This window comes from Bos taurus, chromosome 5 (assembly GCF_002263795.3).
Source record: "Bos taurus isolate L1 Dominette 01449 registration number 42190680 breed Hereford chromosome 5, ARS-UCD2.0, whole genome shotgun sequence".
In the NCBI taxonomy this organism is placed as follows: Eukaryota; Metazoa; Chordata; class Mammalia; order Artiodactyla; family Bovidae; genus Bos; species Bos taurus.
Genome location: NC_037332.1, coordinates 14073287 through 14089722, shown reverse-complemented (window position 1 = coordinate 14089722; position 16436 = coordinate 14073287).

The following is a 16436-nucleotide window of genomic DNA, read 5'->3' as shown; positions in this document are numbered from 1 at the left end:
GGAATCCAGACGTGGCTCAGTTGGGCCTTCAGGCTCTGAGTCTTTCACAAAGGTGCAGTTATAGTGTTGGGCAGGACTGAGGTCTCATCTGTAAACTTAGATAGAATGGATCCATTTGCAAGTTCATTCTACTAATCATTAGCAGGATTTTTTTTTTTTTTTTGGTACAGGCTGTTGAATAGGCCTCAGTTTCTAAAAAGCTATTGACAGTAGGCTTCCCTCCCTTTCTTGTTACATGGGTCTTTCCATGAAACAGTTCTTAACAAGGTAGCTGGCGTCATCAGAGTGAGTATGTATGAGGTCAGAAAAAATGTACCAGCAAAACAGAACTCAGAATCTTTGGGAACTTAACCTCAGTAGTGATGTCACATCAGTTTTGTAATAAAGGGACAGAATTATACAAAGGCATGAATATCAGTAGGCAAGATTATTGTGGGCCATCTTGGAAGTTGCCTAGTAAAACCCATGAATTTTAAGGCAACTCTTAGGTAAATAAAATGTGTCTGATGACTTCAAATCACAAAACACAGTCTAGTTTAAGTCATTAGAAAATTTAGTCTAGTGTGTTTGCCAAATTTTCAGTCTTGAAAATTATTCCCTGATCCTTTCCCAGTTCAAGTCTGTTGGGAAAGATGATTGGTTTGCTTTTCTCTTTTCCCAGCCAACACTTCCAAGTCTCTGATCCAGAACTGGACGCTGCATATGTACTGAGAAAACAGCCACATTTTGTTTAATAAAAATGTTGCCCTCTGGAGTGACTTTAAAAAAAAGTGGGTGGTCTGCCCTTTCTTATCATGCTAAAGCAAGTTTATGATATTTTCAGGGTGAGGTATAAAGAAAGAACAAATATAAGAGTAAAGTTATAACTCAACACTCAGGACTTCAAAGATTTTTAGTTGGATTTTCTCTTTTAAAAAGTTGTATGGATGTTGCCAATCACTCAGGGGCTGGCAGTTAGTTATCTAAAGATGTCTTGACAGGGCAAACCTATCTCTATACCTTTTAGTCATTTGGGCTTTGTTCAACTACAAAGTTTGTAGTGGTACTTTTATTGCCTTTCTGCTAAGTCTTATTATACCTCAAAATAGTTTTCTTCAATTGTGTTCAAGACAAAACCATCCTAACTCTCTTGTGGCATGGCGCACATCTGGTTCTTGGTAAAAACAGATGCTTTATCCCAACAATCTCTGGGAGGGTGAGCCACCCGAAGCTGATACTTTTCTACCTGCTAGTTATATCATTGCTTTCCCTTTAGATACCTCTGTAGGACTCATGGGCTTCCCAGAAGGATCAGGGATTAAAAAAAAAAAACCTGCCAATGCAGGAGACGTTGGTTTGATCACTGGGTGAGGAAGACCCCTGGAGGAGGAAATGGCAACCCACTTCAGTATTCTTGCTGGGATAATCCCATGGACAGAGGAGCCTGGTGGGCTACAGTCCATGAGGTCGTAAAAAGTTGGACACGCCCAAAGTGACTTAGCACGCACACAGGCACATAGGACTCATATGCCATTGTGCTTTTCATGAGGGCATTAACAAAGTTCACTGAGTTTTCTTAAAGCTTCACTTCTGCTCATCTCCCGCCCCGGAGGAGGAAGTGAAACTTAAAACAACCTAGCTTTGTTAGTAAGTTTTATTCTAACCTCTAACTCCAGATACTTTTAGACTTTATAATATGAGTGAATGTGGAAAAACATTAAAAAAAATTAGAACCTTTTTTGCTCATCCTTTGAAAAACTTCTGCAATCTTGTTTCTTACTTTAGGCTATGATATTTGTTTTAGTAATTCCATAAGCAATACCTCCTAAATAGAGGTGGGCTCCATAAATATTTTTAAATAAGTGAATATTATCATGCTAATTAACTATTATATCCTTTCATGATATTCTAATTGTGATAAATAATGAAGTAAGTAACCATAGCGTGTTTTATATGCTTTGCATCAAGTGCCCAGACATCTCGTGAAGCATTTTCTTAAGACAGTCTCCCCAGAAGTAGACTCCAGAGTTGACGAGAAGTTTACAAATGATATAACACATTAGCTGTTTTACTTCTCTAGATATTCTCTTTCCTATGAGGAACAGTGATTTTTTTTTTTTTTTTTTAATGCAGACCATTTTTTAAAAGTCTTTACTGAATTTGTTATAGTATTGCTCATGTTTTTTTGTTTTTGTTTTTTGCCTGCAAGGCATGTGTGATCTTAGCTTCCTGACCAGGAATGAACCCACATCGCCTTCATTTGAAGGCAGAGTTTTAACCCCTGGACCACCAGGGAAGTCCTCAAAAGATGGTTTTTTTACACTGCCTGTACTGAAGTGGTTGGATAAGACAATTTAATTCAGTGATACAATTATAGTGACTGTGCACCTGAAGTATATAATCTGCAAGTTCTAAACTTGAAATTTTGACATCTCCATGTCTATAGCATACCACCTGAATGTGCCCTGTCTTCTCTAAGCTCTGAAGCTAAGCAGGATCAGGCATGATTTGTATTTGGATGGGAGACACCTGCCCCATTTTCTCTCTCATTGGTTCAGACTATAGGAAAGACACTAAATATGTTATATATACTGATCCCCTCTATCCTCAAAATTTATCACTAAATCTATAAAGTAGATATTTTAATGGTTCATTAAAAGGAAATACATGCTCTCACATACACATTGACACATACATGTATACATGAGCACTCATGCATACTATCTACATCTATCTACTACCAATCTGTTTACAATATAGACTTAGAACATAAAATAAGAACTAGATTCTTCATTTGAAGGAATATTAAGGGACAAAATAGAAGTTGGAAGCAATGAGTAATGTGGGGTGACACAGAGAGAAAGAGCAATGTTCAGGGTTGCTAGTGACACCGGGGAGGAGCAATGAGATTCCTGGTCCAGAAGACGTGATGCTGGCTCATTTCAAATGGCAGCAGTTGAACTTCACCTGCCGCCAAGTCACTCAAGTAAGACTTGGCAGATTCACATCCCTTCATACAAAAAAGCTATTATAAAGAGATACATAATTCAGTTAAAATAATAAGAAATTAACAATACAGGACAATCATTGATCCAAAAACCAAATATCTAATGGTAATCAGTATTAGAGAAGAACCAAATACACCCTCAAACAGGAGGATAGAACCAAGACAGTACTCATAGGAAAATACAGTGTATTAAATGTTTTTATTTTAAGTAACAAAGACAAAAAGAAATTAAAAGGGTGATTGCTATAGATAAAGTTGGAATTAATTGATTGGAAAACAACTGTATAATGCATTAACTAAAAATCCTGTTTTTTACAGACACTATTGAATCAGCAAATCTATGCTAATTGTGATTAGAGAAGAAAGGGAAAAGGCATTTACAAGCAAGATTGGGGACAAAAAGAACACAAAGCTTAAGATTTAAGGAAGAGTGGTAAATAAGTATAAAGGGCAAATGCTGTGTTCAACTTTATGGTAATAAATCTGACAACATAGACAAATGGTCAATTTTCTGGGAAAAATATACATTTCCAAAATTGGCTTAGAAAAAAAGTATAGTTCCTCAAGAGATCAATAACTGCAGTAGATGTAAAAAAGGTAGTAAATTTTGTACATATAAAGGGAGACAGTGCCAAGGCAGTTTTAGAGAGCAAGCATTCAAGAAAGAGATCATTCTCGTGTTCTATAAAACATTCTGGAGGATTTTTTTTTTTTTTTTAAGTGAAGAGCTTTCCAATGCAATTTTACAAGGATTACGGAGTCCTGATACAAATTTCCTCAAAACAAAAAGTGTACTAATAAACAAACAGATCTGGCCAATCTCACTGGCTACCATAGGTGCTCAAAACATAAAAATGAATAATTGCACAAATAACTAGATCTTATTAAAAGGAACTAATACGAAAAATGTATAATTGTCATAACACTTATTTCAGACTTGCAAGGTTAATGTAACAACACCCTACATCAGAGCACTACATTTGCTACAGCTGATAAGCCTACAGTAGTATATTATAGGGGCTTCCCACATGGTGCTCGTGGTAAAGAACCTGCCTACCAGTGCAGGAGACTTAAAGTCCTTAGCTTATATTAGGGAATACCCTTGATGTTATATGTTCTGTGGATTTGTAAAAACGTATAATGACATGTATCCATCGTTAAAGTACCATACAGAATAGTTTCACTGCTCTAAAAGTTTCCTCTGCTTCTCCCCACTCTCTGGTCTGTGGAAACCACTGATAATTTTGCTGTCTCCACAGTTTTCCATTGTGCATTATGTCATATTGTTGAAGTCATACATGTAGCCTTTTTAGACTGGCTTCTTTTATTTAGTAACATGCATTTAAGTTTCCTCTATGTCTTTTCATGGCCTAATAATAACTTTTTTTTAGTGCTACTGACTAATACTCCATTGTTTGGATATACCATTTTATTAGCCATTCACATTCTAAAGGAAATATTGATTGCTTCCAAGTTTTAGAAATTACATATAAAACTGTTATAAAAATCATAGGCAGGTTTCTACATGAACATAAATCTTCAATTCCTTTGGGAAATCCATGGTTCCTGGATTGTATAGTATTGTGTGTTTAGTTTCATTAAAAACAAAAACAAGCTATCTTCCACAATGATTGTATCATTTTGCATTCCCACCATCAAAGAATGAGTTCCTATTGCTTTATATTCTTACCAGCATTTATTATTGTCAGTGTTCGGGATATTGGCTCTTCTAATACTTGTGTAGTGGTATCTCTTTATTTTAATTTGCACTGCTCTGTGACATTTGATGTGTAACATCTTATCATATGCTTATTTACAACTTGTATATCTTTTTTGATGAAGTGTTTATTAAAAATGTTGGTCCATCATTAAAATTGGGTTATGGGTTTTCTCATTGGGGAGTTTTAAAATCTTTATGTATTTTGAATAATGATCCTTTATTGGATGGGTCTTCTGCAAATAAATTATTCTAGTATGTCTGTGATTTGTCATTTCATTCTCTTGACATTATCTTTCACAGAGCAGAATTTTTTATTTTAATAAAATTCAGCTTATCAAATATTTCTTTCATTGGTAACATCTTTTTGGTTATACCTAAAAAGTCATTGCCATACCCAAGGTCATGTAGATTTTCTCTTGTGTTATTTTCTAAGAGTTTAAAATTTTTGTTTTATATTTAGGCCTATGATAGAGTTAATTTTTTGAAGGATATAAGAATTGTGTTTCATTATTTGTATGTGGATGTCCAGTGTTCCAGTACATTTGTTGATGATAAAACACTTTATGATTATTATTTAAATAAATTATCTCTTAAGAAAATTAGAAGTTTTTATTTTATATTCATGCATTCTTTCTTCAGTATTCCACCTTTCTTCATGTAGATTTGAGTTTTTTGACCTCTATTTTTTCCCCTCCTCTTCAAAGAACTCATTTTAACATTGTTTGAAAGGCTATTCTCCCTGAAATACTTACAATTTTTGTTTGAGAAAGTCCTTGTTTCTCCTTCATTTGGAGAAACAATTTTGGAGGGTACAGATTTCTAGGTTGGTGGGTTTTTTGTTTTTGTTTCTCTCTCAATATTTTGCATTATTTTACTCTCTTCTCACTTGCATGATTTCTGAGGAGAAGCTGGAGGTTTCTATTGAGATAACTTTGAGCTCAGAGATTCTTCCTTCAGCTGTATCCAGTATATTAATAAAGTTATTCTTCCTCTTGTTAGTGTTTTTGATCCGTAAGATTTATCAGTATTTTCAGTCTCTTTTTAGAATTACCATTTCTCTGCTTACAATGTCTATCTGCTTTGCAGGTTGTCTACTTTATATTAGAGTCATGAGCATCTTAACCATAGTTGTATTAAATCCCCACCCTGATAATTCTAACATCCCTGCCACGACTAGTTTTGATGTTTTCTGTGTTTCTTCGAATTGAATTGTTTGCTTTTTAGAATGTGTTGCCATTTTTTTTTTTCTTGATAGCTGGACAGGATGTACCACATAAAGGAACTGCTATAAAAAAACCTTCAGTAATGAGGTTCAGAGAGTTGAAGAGAGGGGAAGCTTCCTATAGACCTTACACTGGTCTCAGTTATTTAGTGAGCCTACACCTCTAGTCTGTGAACTTCACCAGTATTTGTAAGTTTTTAGTTTTTAAGTTTTCTATCCCCTTAGATGGGAGAGAGTGTCGAGTGTAGGATGGAGTTGAAGGTTTGCTTTCCCTCAGATTAGTTAGGCTCTGACAACACTCCAGCAGCTTAGGCCCTGATTAACTGGTTTCTCTTGATGGCAGGCCCTGTTATGAATGAGAGAGAGCTCTGACATGTTTTTAAAATGCTATTCTTTCCTTGTGGAAGTATGAGGTGACTTTTCTCCAATATCTACTGTGAGAACCTGGTCAAACTCTTAGAGGTAAATCTCACAAAACTGGGTGACATGGGCTGGGGGGGACTATGAATGAATCGCCTTGGGAGTTTTTAACTTTCAGAATTGTTTACAGTGAAACTCAGCAATTTGCCAATAAATTACAGTATAAAATTTCCCACTCTGGTGTTGGCTCCCAGGGTAATTTTCTTTCATGAGTCTTTGCTCAGGGAAGTCTATGCCTTCACTGTGGTCTTCTCGCTGTCTTGCCAGTCTTGGGGGTAGTGCTTTGACTTGTGTCTTCACCTCTCTTAAATATCGTAAAAGAGCTGTTGATTTTTCATTTGCTCAGTTTTTTACTTATTGTTAGGACAGGATGATGACTTACATATATAACTAGAGGCTAAAAGTCCCTGTGCAGGTATTTTTGTATATTAGACCAGATCAGATCAGATCAGTCGCTCAGTCGTGTCCGACTCTTTGCGACCCCATGAATCGCAGCATGCCAGGCCTCCCTGTCCATCACCAACTCCCAGAGTTCACTCAGATTCATGTCCATTGAGTCAGTGATGCCATCCAGCCATCTCATCCTCTATCGTCCCCTTCTCCTCCTGCCCCCAATCCCTCACAGCAACAGAGTCTTTTCCAATGAGTCAACTCTTCACATGAGGTGGCCAAAGTACTGGAGTTTCAGCTTTAGCATCATTCCTTCCAAAGAAATCCCAGGGCTGATCTCCTTCAGAATGGACTGGTTGGATCTCCTTGCAGTCCAAGGGACTCTCAAGAGTCTTCTCCAACACCACAGTTCAAAAGCATCGATTCTTCAGTGCTCAGCCTTCTTCACAGTCCAACTCTCACATCCATACATGACCACAGGAAAAACCATAGCCTTGACTAGAAGAACCTTTGTTGGCAAAGTAATGTCTCTGTTTTTCAATGTGCTATCTAGGTTGGTCATAACTTTCCTTCCAAAGAGTAAACGTCTTTTAATTTCATGGCTGCAGTCACCATCTGTAGTGATTTTGGAGCCCAGAAAAATAAAGTCTGACACTATTTCCACTGTTTCTCTATCTATTTCCCATGAAGTGATGGGATTGGATGCCATGATCTTCGTTTTCTGAATGTTGAGCTTTAAGCCGAATTTTTCATGCTCCACTTTCACTTTAATCAAGAGGCTTTTTAGTTCCTCTTCACTTTCTGCCATAAGGGTGGTGTCATCTGCATATCTGAGGTTATTGATATTTCTCCTGGCAATCTTGATTCCCGCTTGTGTTTCTTCCAGTCCAGTGTTTCTCATGATATACTCTGTATAGAAGTTGAATAAGCAGGGTGACAATATACAGCTTTGACGAACTCCTTTTCCTATTTGGAACCAGTCTGTTGTTCCATGTCCAGTTCTAACTTTTGCTTCCTGACCTGCATACAAATTTCTCAAGAGGCAGGTCAGGTGGTCTGATATTCCCATCTCTTTCAGAATTTCCCACAGTTTATTGTGATCCACATAGTCAAAGGCTTTGGCATAGTCAATAAAGCAGAAAGAGATGCTTTTCTGGAATTCTCTTGCTTTTTCCATGATCCAGCAGATGTTGTCAATTTGATCTCTGGTTCCTCTGCCTTTTGTAAAACCAGCTTGAACATCAGGAAGTTCATGGTTCACATATTGCTGAAGCCTGTCTTGGAGAATTTTGAGCATTACTTTACTAGCATGTGAGATGAGTGCAATTGTGTGGTAGTTTGAGCATTCTTTGGCATTGACTTTCTTTGGGATTGGAATGAAAACTGACCTTTTGCAGTCCTGTGGACACTGCTGAGTTTTCCAAATTTGCTGGCATATTGAGTGCAGCACTTTCACAGCATCATCTTTCAGGATTTGGAATAGCTCAACTGGAATTCCATCACCTCCACTAGCTTTGTTCGTAGTGATGCTTTCTAAAGCCCACTTGACTTCACATTCCAGGATGTCTGGCTCTAGGTCAGTGATCACACCATCGTGATTATCTGGGTCATGAAGATCTTTTTTGTACAGTTCTTCTGGGTATTCTTGCCATCTCTTCTGAATATCTTCTGCTTCTGTTAGGTCCATACCATTTCTGTCCTTTATCGAGCCCATCTTTGCATGAAATGTTCGTTTGGTATCTCTGATTTTCTTGAAGAGATCCCTAGTCTTTCCCATTCTGTTGTTTTCCTCTATTTCTTTGCATTGATTGCTGAAGAAGGCTTTCTTATCTCTTCTTGCTATTCTTTGGAACTCTGCATTCAGATGTTTATATCTTTCCTTTTCTCCTTTGCTTTTCACTTCTCTTCTTTTCACAGCTATTTGTAAGGCCTCCCCAGACAGCCATTTTGCTTTTTTGCATTTCTTTTCCATGGGGATAGTCTTGATCCCTGCCTCCTGTACAATGTCATGAACCTCATTCCATAGTTTATCAGGCAGTCTATTTATCAGATCTCAGCCCTTAAATCTATTTCTCACTTCCACTGTATAATCATAAGGGATTTGATTTAGACTGAATGGTCTAGTGGTTTTCCTTACTTTCTTCAATTTAAGTCTGAATTTGGCAATAAGGAGTTCATGGTCTGAGCCACAGGCAGCTCCTGGTCTTCTTTTTGTTGACTGTATAGAGCCTCCTTATCTTTGGCTGCAAAGAATATAATCAATCTGATTTCGGTGTTCACCATCTGGTGATGTCCATGTATAGAGTCCTCTCTTGTGTTGTTGGAAGAGGGTGTTTGTATGACCAGTGCATTTTCTTGGCAAAACTCTATTAGAGTTTGCCCTGCTTCATTCTGTATTTCAAGGCCAAATTTGCCTGTTACTCCAGGTGTTTCTTGACTTCCTACTTTTGCATTCCAGTCCCCTATAATGAAAAGGACATCTGCTTTGGGTGTTAGTTCTAAAAGGTCTTGGAGGTCTTCATAGAACTGTTCAGCTTCTTCAGCGTTACTGGTTGGAGCATAGACTTGGATTACTGTGATATTGAATGGTTTGCCTTGGAAACGAACAGAGCTCATTCTGTCATTTTTGAGATTGCATCCAAGTACTGTATTTCGGACTCTGTTGACCATGATGGCCACTCCATTTCTTCTGAGGGATTCCTGCCTGCAGTAGTAGATATAATGGTCATCTGAGTTAAATTCACCCATTCCAGTCCATTTCAGTTTGCTGATTCCTAGAATGTCGACATTCACTCTTGCCGTCTCTTGTTTGACCACTTCCAATTTGCCTTGATTCATGGACCTGACATTCCAGGTTCCTATGCAATATTGCTCTTCACAGCATCGGACCTTGCTTCTATCACCAGTCACATCCACAGCTGGGTATTGTTTTTGCTTTGGCTCCATCCCTTCATTCCTTCTGGAGTTATTTCTCCACTGATCTCCAGTAGCATATTGGGCACCTACTGACCTGGGGAGTTTCTCTTTCAGTATCCTATCATTTTGCCTTTCATACTGTTCATGGGGTTCTCAAGGCAAGAATACTGAAGTGGTTTGCTATTCCCTTCTCCAGTGGACCACATTCTGTCAGATCTCTCCACCATGACCTGCCCACCTTGGGTTGCCTCATGGGCATGGCGTAGTTTCATTGATTTAGACATATTAATTATACTTCAAAAATCTGTTAAAAAATAAAAGAATATATATTTCGTGTTGTATGAAGCTTATTCTTCATGATGATTAAAGAAGGCAAGATTGACAAGACTGTGAGGGTAAAAACACTTTCATACACAGAAAGTGAACAATGATAAAATCCATATGGAGATTTGAATAAAATCTTATAAAACACATTTATTTTGTTTATTTGCTCAGCAATCTCATTTTTATGAATTTTCCCTAAAGACACATATTCACTAACTTGAAAATAAATAAACAATGACATAATATCAAAAGCAAAATACAGGCACAAATACATTCACAAATAGAATTTTGAAGCAATATGTTAGAAATAATCCAATAACATACATAGATCATTGACTGGAAAAATACATAAATCTATAATGAAACATAATACTATTAAAATTGCATTTATGAAAACGTGTATGCAGTTTTGTTGTAGTCTAATGAGAATACTATGCAGCTATAAAAATATTTAAAATATCTCTGTGAACTTATATGGTATGTTTTCTAGTCTATAGAGTTTATAAACAAGGTCTATCAGTATATATACTATGTTACTTTTTATGTAAAAAATACAAATAAGGTTTGTTTTGAAGAGTTTATGCAGGAACAAAAGACTTCCAAAACTAATGAAATTAGGTGTTTACAGGAGTAAGTTTGAAAGTGATAAAAACGTGGACTCAACTTTTGTGACTATATCTTTTCCCACAGCTCTGAACTTACAATCATGTTATTATCATATATCTAAAACTCAAGTTAAATTTTTTTGTGAGAGTAGAAAATAAGGATATTTATATTTTCAGGAACAACTGTTCTTACTCTGGATAAAGAGAGATACAGACTGCGGGAAGGGAGATGAAAGGAAAATTATGTTGAACTGTAATTAAAGGCATCAAGGCTAAGTCATTGTTAAAAAAACAAGAAAGAGGGACTCCTCATTAGCAATGGGCATATTCTATGCCCACTCTAAATACTATTCCCTACTGACAAAAAAAAAAAAAAAAAAAGCAACCAACCAACAAACCAGATGAACAAAAAAAACAAGTGCTTCTTTTAGAAATAATTGGTTATTGTTCTGGGTCAAGAGCATTTCAAAGTAAGGTAAAATATCTAATTGTCCAATAAAGTGAAGAAAATGCTCTGAGACTAATGGAAATCTGGCAAAAACACACAGGAGCCAGATTAAACAGCTCCCACTGGCAGAAAATGAGCTTCAAAATGAATAATGACAGAAATAAATTCCAACATACTGATGTCCAAAAAAGAATATACAAGTCTGTACTTACCCTAAAACAAAATAATACTTAAAAGGTAACAGAGGGGCAAAGGAAAAACTTTTCTTTATAAAATAATGCTGCTAAGCAAACATGGAACTTCATTTCACTGAAAATTCATGGTATATTTTGCAGAAGACATCCATTCACATAAAGCACTTTACAGAAATGAACTTAAAAATGAATATTCTGGAATGTTGTATTTGAAATTTCCTATGTACTTAAGAGCATTCATAATGAACTCTAGTTTAAAATATTAAGGTACAGTGACATATAAGCTCACTTAGAGATTGGTAAAAATGTAAGTCACAATCCTTTTTCCAAATTATGGGTATATATTTTAAGTTCTATGGTCAAAGATGGATATCGCTTTTTAAGTATGCGTATTATCATATATCGGAGAAGGCCCTGGCACCCCACTTCAGTACTCTTGCCTGGAAACTCCCATGGACGGAGGAGCCTGGTGGGCTGCAGTCCATGGGGTCGCTGGGAGTCGGACACGACTAAGCGACTTCACTTTCACTTTTCACTTTCATGTATTGAGAAGGAAATGGCAACCCACTCCAGAGTTCTTGCCTGGAGAATCCCAGGGACTGCAGACCCTAGTGGGCTGCTGTCTACGGGGGTCGCACAGAGTTGGACACGACTGAAGTGACTTAGCAGCAGCATTATCATATATGAAGAAAAGTGTTAGTTGCTCAGTTGTATCTGATTCTTTGTGTCCCCATGGACTCTAGCCCACCAGGCTTCTCTGTCCATGGAATTTTCCAAGAAAGAATACTGGAGTGGGTTTCCATTTCCTTCTCCAGGGGATCTTCCCAACCCGAGGGTCAAACCTGGGTCTCCTGCATTACAAGCTGATTCTTTACTGTCTGAGTCACCAAGGAAGCCCCTTATAATATATGACACACTGTCAAATATATTTGGTTACATAATAAATGCAAAACAAATAAAATAATATTATATATATTTTTTTGCTTAAAATATATCATGTAGTCCTATTGTGAAGTCAAAAAAACCCAAACTTCTTCTCAGCTTCTACAAGGCTCTGCCTGGACTGGCCCTTCCCTTCCTTCTTCCATGTTCTACACTTATATGCACACCATTCATTGTCTCATGGTTGAACCTATCAAGCTCTTTCCTGCCTCAGAGCATTCATGCCTGGGAGATCCAGGCTCAGTTCTGGGTTTGAGAAGATCCCCTGGAGAAGGAAGTGGCAACCCACTCCAGTATTCTTGCCTGGAGAATCCCATGGACAGAGGAGCCTGGTGATCTATAGTCCACAGGGCTGCAAAGAGTCAGACACAACTAAGTGACTGACACTTTCACTTTACTTTTCAATGGTTTCCCTCCCATTCTTTTCATAACTTCATTTTTTTTTTTTTTAATCAGACAGGATGTTTTAGCTGACCACCTCATACTCTCAATTGCTTTATTCTTCTCATTAGGCTATCATTATTCCTTCAGAGAACTTTAAAAAATTGTCAATATTTACTTTAGCATTTGTTCACATGTTTAATGTTTGTTTCTTCCACTAGACTTTGAATTCCATTCTCCTTATAGAATGTGTATTAACCATGATTTCTCTATGGTCTAATATGGTGCATAGCATATACTATGGGTATCAATAGAAGTTTTGTAAATATGGGAATGAATTTATATTAGCCGATACTATAAACAACTCTTGCTTTAGTATAAACAATTGTCTTATTATTTAAAGTGATTTTAATATAAAACATTTTATTTTGCTACCCATGTATTTAACATAGGTATTCACTCTAGTATTCTGGCTACAAGATCCCCATGAACTGTATAAAAAAGCAAAAAGATATGACACCAAAAGTTGAGTCCCCCAGGTGGGAAGGTGTCCAATATGCTATTGGGGAAAAGCAGAGGACAATTACTCTAGAAAGAATACCTTTCTACTCTGGAGCTAAAAAAATAGCTCCAGAAAGAATGAAGTGCCTGAGACAAAGCAGAAATGACACTCACTTGTGGATGTGTCTGTTGATGAAAGTAAAATCTGATGTTGTAAAGAATAGTATTGCAAAGGAACAAGAAATATTAGGTCCATGAATCAAGGTAAATTGAACGTAGTCATGTAGGAGATGACAAGAATCAGTGAACTGGGATATCTGGTCAACCACTTGTAAAAGAATGAAACTGGACCACTTTCTAACACCATACACAAAAATAAACTCAAAATGGATTAAAGATCTAAACGTAAGACCAGAAACTATAAAACTCCTAGAGGAGAACATAGGCAAAACACTCTCCGACATACATCACAGCAGGATCCTCTATGACCCACCTCCCAGAATATTGGAAATAAAAGCAAAAATAAACAAATGGGACCTAATTAACCTTAAAAGCTTCTGCACATCAAAGGAAACTATTAGCAAGGTGAAAAGACAGCCTTCAGAATGGGAGAAAATAATAGCAAATGAAGCAACCGACAAACAACTAATCTCAAAAATATACAAGCAACTCCTACAGCTCAATTCCAGAAAAATAAATGACCCAATCAAAAAATGGGCCAAAGAACTAAATAGACATTTCTCCAAAGAAGACATACAGATGGCTAACAAACACATGAAAAGATGCTCAACATCACTCATTATCAGAGAAATGCAAATCAAAACCACTATGAGGTACCATTTCACACCAGTCAGAATGGCTGCAATCCAAAAGTCTACAAATAATAAATGCTGGAGAGGGTGTGGAGAAAAGGGAACCCTCTTACACTGTTGGTGGGAATGCAAACTAGTATAGCCACTATGGAGAACAGTGTGGAGATTCCTTAAAAAACTGGAAATAGAACTGCCTTATGATCCAGCAACCCCACTGCTGGGCATACACACTGAGGAAACCAGAAGGGAAAGAGACACGTGTACCCCAGTGTTCATCGCAGCACTGTTTATAATAGCCAGGACATGGAAGCAACCTAGATGTCCATCAGCAGATGAATGGATAAGAAATCAGTGGTACATATACACAATGGAGTATTACTCAGCCATTAAAAAGAATACATTTGAATCAGTTCTAATGAGGTGGATGAAACTGGAGCCTATTATACAGAGTGAAGTAAGCCAGAAGGAAAAACATAAATACAGTATACTAACGCATATATATGGAATTTAGAAAGAGGGTAACAATAACCCGGTGTACGAGACAGCAAAAGAGACACTGATGTATAGAACAGTCTTATGGACTCTGTGGGAGAGGGAGAGGGTGGGAAGATTTGGGAGAATGGCAATGAAACATGTAAAATATCATGTAGGAAACGAGTTGCCATTCCAGGTTCGATGCACGATGCTGGATGCTTGGGGCTGGTGCACTAGGACGGCACAGAGGGATGGTATGGGGAGGGAGGAGGGAGGAGGGTTGGGGATGGGGAACACATGTATACCTGTGGCGGATTCATTTTGATATTTGGAAAAACTAATACAATTATGTAAAGTTTAAAAATAAAATTAAAAAAAATAAACAAACAAAAAAAAGAATCAGTGAACTAAAATGAAGAGAAATGGGTGAATTTAATTCAGATGCCCATAATATCTACTAATGTGTGCAAGAATCCCATAGAAGAAATGTAGTAACCCTCATAATCAACAAAAGAACCTTAAATGCAGTACTTGGGTACAATCTCAAAAATGACAGTATGATCTCAGTTCATTTCCAAGGCAAACCATTCACAGTAATCCAAGTCTATGCCCAAACCACTGAAGAAGATGAAGTTAATCAGTTCTATGAAGACCTACAAGACCTCTTAGAGCTAACACCAAAAAAAGATGTCCTAAAGACTCTTACTTCTTGGAAGTAAAGTTATGACCAACCTAGATAGCATATTCAAAAGCAGAGACATTACTTTGCCAACGAAGGTCCGTCTAGTCAAGGCTATGGTTTTTCCTGTGGTCATGTATGGATGTGAGAGTTGGACTGTGAAAAAGGCTGAGCGCTGAAGAATTGATGCTTTTGAACTGTGGTGTTGGAGAAGACTCTTGAGAGTCCCTTGGACTGCAAGGAGATCCAACCAGTCCATTCTGAAGGAGATCAGCCCTGGGATTTCTTTGGAAGGAATGATGCTAAAGCTGAAACTCCAGTACTTTGGCCACCTCATGTGAAGAGTTGACTCACTGGAAAAGACTCTGATGCTGTGAGGGATTGGGGGCAAGGGGAGAAGGGGACGACAGAGGATGAGATGGCTGGATGGTATCACTGGCTCGATGGACGTGAGTCTGAGTGAACTCTGGAAGTTGGTGATGGACAGGGAGGGCTGGCGTGCTGCGATTCATGGGGTTGCAAAGAGTCGGACACGACTGAGCGACTGAACTGAACTGAACTGATTCATCACAGGTGATCGGAATGCAAAAGTAGGAATTCAAGAGATGACTGGAGAAACAGGCAAGTTTGTCCTTCCTTGGGGGTACAAAATGAAGCAGTGCAAAGGCTAACAGAATTCTGATGAAAGAATGCACTGGTCATAGCAAATACCCTTGTTCAACAACACAAAAGACGACTTTACACATGGAAATCACCAAATGGTCAATACAGAAATCACATTGATTAGATTCTTTGTAGCTGAAGAAGCTGTATGCAGTCAGCAAAAACAAGACCTGGAGCTGCCTGTGGCTCAAATCATCAGCTCCTTATAGCAAAATTCAGGATTAAACTAAAGAAAGTGGATAAAACCAGTAGGCCAGTCAGATATGACCTAAATCAAATCTTCTATGATTTTACAGTGGAGGTGACAAATAGATTCAAGAGATTAGATCTAGTAAACAGAGTGCCTGAAGAACTATGGACAAAGGTTCATAATATTGTACAGGAGGCAGTGAACAAAATCATCCCAAAGAAAAAGAAATGCAAGAAGGCAAAGTAGATGTGTGAAGAGGCTTTATAAATACCTAGGGAAAGAAGAGAAGTGAAAAGCAAGGGAGAAAAGAAGGATACACCCAGCTGAATATGGAGTTCCACAGAATAGCAAGGAGAGAAAAGAAGGCCTTCTTCAATGAACAATGCAATAAAATACAGGGAAACAATAGAAAGGGAAAGACTATAGACCTCCTCAATAAAATTGGAAACATCAAAGGAACGTGCAAAGATGGCCAATAAGGACAGAAATGTTAAAAACATAATAGAAGCAGAGGAAATAAATAAGGGATGACAAGAATACAGAGAACTGTACAAAAAGATCTTAATGAA